This window comes from Bos indicus x Bos taurus, chromosome 25 (assembly GCF_003369695.1).
Source record: "Bos indicus x Bos taurus breed Angus x Brahman F1 hybrid chromosome 25, Bos_hybrid_MaternalHap_v2.0, whole genome shotgun sequence".
NCBI classification, from domain to species: domain Eukaryota; kingdom Metazoa; phylum Chordata; class Mammalia; order Artiodactyla; family Bovidae; genus Bos; species Bos indicus x Bos taurus.
In genome coordinates this window covers 14,848,645-14,853,297 of record NC_040100.1, presented here as the reverse complement: position 1 = coordinate 14,853,297, position 4,653 = coordinate 14,848,645, and positions in this window count along the sequence as shown.

The following is a 4,653-nucleotide window of genomic DNA, read 5'->3' as shown; positions in this document are numbered from 1 at the left end:
TTACATGTATGCGATCTTTTTTAATGAACTGATGCTGAGAGTGAGCCCATCACTCTTGAAAGATGGCTTGTCCCAGTTCAGTGGGCATGTGTGAGTCTACAGGGTAAAATAAGCTCATCAGCTGCTGCTTATGGCCACGTGGTAGGTGTTATGGGGAGTGGGTGTCTGTATACCAGTGCATAATGGTCTGGTGTTGGGGAGTTGGGGCGCTGATGGAAGAACAGGCTCTGCTCCTTGAAGGGGTACTTGCCTTCTTTGGTTGGGTCCTTAGCCTATGAAATGTGGAGGTGGAATTCAATAGCGTCTAAGGTCCCTTCAGCTCTGATTTCTGTAACTGGCCCTTCTTGCTGGCATAGGAAGCAGTGGGGGAGAGCGGGTGTAGTGAACTCTGCCATAGCAGACCTGAAGTTCAGCAGCTACTCTGCTGATTAGATGCTCAGAGCATGTTTGCAGGATGTGAATGAATCATTGAGGTGGAACTGCTTTCTAAATTACTTAATGAAAACTGGTAGAATGACTATTACTAGTAAAGGTAATCTAGCTGTTCAGAACTGAACAAAATGCTCTGGACAGAGGGAATTTTCACTTACAAAATTATGTGGGCTTGTAAATGAAACAAACCCTGTAGAAGTTAAGAATCTTCTGTTATTCACTGGTGTATTAGAGTTCTCCAGAGAAATAGAACCAATAGGCTATCTAGATATATATGTATTTGGGGGAGAGAAGGATGGGGAGTTTGGGATTAGTAAAGGCAAACTATTATGTATAGGACGGACAAATATCAAGGTCCTACTGATAGGACTATAGTCAGTGTCCTGTGACCAACCATAATGGAAAAGAATATGAAAATATGTGTGTGTGTGTATAACTGAGACACTTTGCTGTACAGCAGAAATTAACATTATAAATCAACTGTACTTCAATAAAAATTTTTTGAAAGATGTATTTAAGAGGAGATTTATTACAGGAATTGGCTTGTGCCATTATGGAAATCAAGAAGGTCCATAGTTTGCTGTGCGCCAGCTGGCAAGCCAAGAGTCCCAGTGGTAGGATTCTGTCCAAGTCCAAAGGCCTGAGAATCGGGGAGCAGATGACGTAAGACCCAGTCCGAGGTCAAAGGCCCAAGGACCAGAAGCTGTAGTATCAGAGCAGAAGGTGGGCATCCAGCTCACGAAGAGAGTGAATTTGCCCTCCTTTCACCTGTTTGTTCCATTTGGGCCCCCAATGGATGGGGTGATATCCACCCACACTGGGGAGAGCAGTGCACTTTACCGTCTATGGGATCTCCTGCTAATCCCTTCCAACAAAACCCTGACAGACACATCTAGAAATAAAGTTTTACCACTTGTCTGCGCATCCCTTAGGCCAGACAAGTTGATACATTAACTGGGCCTGAGAACCTCCCTAAACTGCCTCACCTACCTGACTGCTCATCCATGGGCCGTTCGGAGTGAGAACCTGGATGTCTAGGTGCTGAATATCAATAGACTATGAAAAACTGATCTTTTAGAAATAGTTTGCTACTCTCTTTTTGTCTTGCTTTCTTAAACAATCTTTCTGTTCAAAAAAGCACAGAGCAATAAGCCAACTCTAAAATGGAATTCTGTCAGAGTACACCCTCCTCTAGAGTCTTGAGCGATTTCTGTTCTAATTAAGTCATTAGGTTTCACAACTTGAGGCAGTAAAAACTGGGTTTTGGCCTTCATTCGATTCAACAAACACTGAGCTTCTGTTATGTGCCCAACACCAGGCACTTGGAATAACATAAACAAAACATGATTCCCTGTCCTTGTGAAGCTTGCAGTCCAGTGAAAGTTCAGTTCAGTTCACTCGTCAGTCATGTCCAACTCTTCGCTACCCCATGAATCGCAGCACACCAGGCTTCCCTGTCCATCACCAACTCCTGGAGTTTACTCAAACTCATGTCCATTGAGTTGGTGATGCCATCCAGCCATCTCATCCTCTGTCGTCCCCTTCTCCTGCCCCCAATCCCTCCCAGCATCAGGGTCTTTTCCAATGAGTCAACTCTTCACATGAGGCGGCCAAAGTATTAGAGTTTCAGCTTTAGCATCAGTCCTTCCAATGAACACCCAGGACTAATCTTTAGAGTGGACCGGTTGGATCTCCTTGCAGTCCAAGGGACTCTCAAGAGTCTTCTCCAACACCATAGTTCAAAAGCATCAATTCTTCAGTGCTCAGCTTTCTTCACAGTCCAACTCAAACATCCATACATGACCACTAGAAAAACCATAGCCTCGACTAGACGGACCTTTGTTGGCAAAGTAATGTCTCTGCTTTTGAATATGCTATCTAGGTTGGTCATAACTTTTCTTCCAAGGAATAAGTGTCTTTTAATTTCATGGCTGCAATCACCATCTGCAGTGATTTTGGAGCCCAAAAAAATAGTCTGACACTGTTTCCACTGTTTCCCCATCTATTTCCCATGAAGTGATAGGACCAGATGCCATGATCTTAGCTTTCTGAAAGTTGAGCTTTAAGCCAACTTTTTCACTCTCCTCTTTCACTTTCATCAAGAGGCTTTTGAGTTCCTCTTCACTTTCTGCCATAAGGGTGGTGTCATCTGCGTATCTGAGGTTATTAATATTTCTCCCAGCGATCTTGATTCCAGCTTGTGCTTCTTCCAGCCCAGCGTTTCTCATGATGTACTCTGCATATAAGTTAAATAAGCAGGGTGACAATATACAGCCTTGACATACTCCTTTTCCTATTTGGAACCAGTCTGTTGTTCCATATCCAGTTCTAACTGTTGCTTCCTGACCTGCATATAGGTTTCTCAAGAGCCAGTGAAAGGAGACTAGCAATTAAATACAAAACTTTGTAAGCTACATGGTACGGCAGAAGTTGATAAATGCCATAGTGGAAAACGGTAGAATGGGTAATGGGGATCACGAATCTGGGGGTGGGCTGGGAGGGGCAGTACATAATATTAAAAATGTTTGGTCGGAGTTGGCTTCACTGAAAAGCTGAGATTTAAGCTTAAACTTGAAGGAGGTGAGTAAGTTAGCCAGTGTTTGGGGAGAAATCCCTTCATGCTGAGGGGATGGCTACAGCATAGGCCCTAAGGCAGGCTCCTGCCTGGTGTGCAGTAGAGACCACTGTGGCTGGTGGGAGAAGAGGTCACGAAGCTGGATCCATAGGGGGTTGGAGGCCATCGGAAGGTCTTTTACTCTGAGGCAGGATCCACTGGGAGGTTTTGAGCAGAGGAAGGGCATGGTCTGACTTACACTGTAAGTGGTGGCCCAGACTAGGAGTAGCAGTGGAAGTAGGGAGAATGGTCAGATTCTAAATATACTCTGACAGCACAGCCAAGATGATTTGGTGAACAACTCATTTTGGAATGTGGATGAGAGGGGAAAAATTTTTTAATGACTTAATTTGGCCTTGGCAACTAAAAGGATGGGGAAGGCTGAAGGCGGAAAAGATCTAAGGTGTGAAGATCAGGAATTTTGCTTCGTTTGAGTCTGACATGTCTATGCAGATACCCAGGTGGAGGTATCAGGTAGGCAGTTGGGTATGTGAGTCTCAAATGCAGAGCACATCTGGCCTGGAGTTAGAATTGTCATATAGAACTGAAAGTCAGTGGACAGGGCTTCCCTGGTGGTCCAGTTGTTACGAATCAGCCTGCCAAGGCAGGGGACATGGGTTCAGTTCCTGGTCAGGGAAGCTTCCACATGCTGTGGAGCAACTAAGTCCAATACAATTGCAACTAAGTGCAATACAATTAATGAAGCCTGTGTGCCTAGAGCCTGTGCTCCACAATGAGAAGCCACTGCAGCGAGAAGCCTGAGTACTGCACCTGGAGATGGCCCCTGCTCGCAACTAAAGGAAGCCTGCGTGTGGAGCAATAAAGACCCCGTGCAGCCAAAAATAATTTGTTTTTAAATCAATGAGGAGTGAGTATAGATAGAGAAGAGGACCAAGGTGAAGACAAACCAGGAAGAGAGAGTGAGAAGCCACCAAGGAAACAGGAAGAAACTCAAAGTGGGATTTCATGAAACATAAGTGAAGAAGGTCCATCAAGGATGAGATTATCTGTGTCAAACACTAGTGCAAGGTTGGGTTGGATGAAGGCTGAAAACAGATCATTAATTTAGTAACATGGCGGTCACTTGGTGACCTTTGCAGGAGTGATCTATAAATAAGGTAATTTATCAAATTAACACTTTATTTTAGCAATTCTTACCCAATTTGTAAAATTCTTTTATTAAACCCCTGGAGTAGAACAAATCTTATTAATTTGTCCAACTAGTAATTTTCCCTGGCAATATTAAACTTCCAAACTCATTTTCCACTCACTGGGTATAAGCCTGGTGATTATTATTTATACAAGCCAACTCATTTTTAATTCTAGTTCATGTGACATCACCCCTACTATTTTTTACAAGCCCTCTTGGAACCTCACTTTGCTCTCCTCCCAACTCGGACTTGATAGAACCTGCCTCTTTTCCCTTATCCTCACAGCTGCCTGTGAAAGATTCTTTTTCTTCAATTCTACATTAAACTTTCACATTTCTTATTAAATTGATAATTTCAGTTTCTGGCTGAGACATAGTAGATAAAGATGCTTGATGAGTCAATAGAAGAAACAGGGAGAAAGGGAAGGAAGGGAAAAGGAAGGAAAAGAGATTGTCA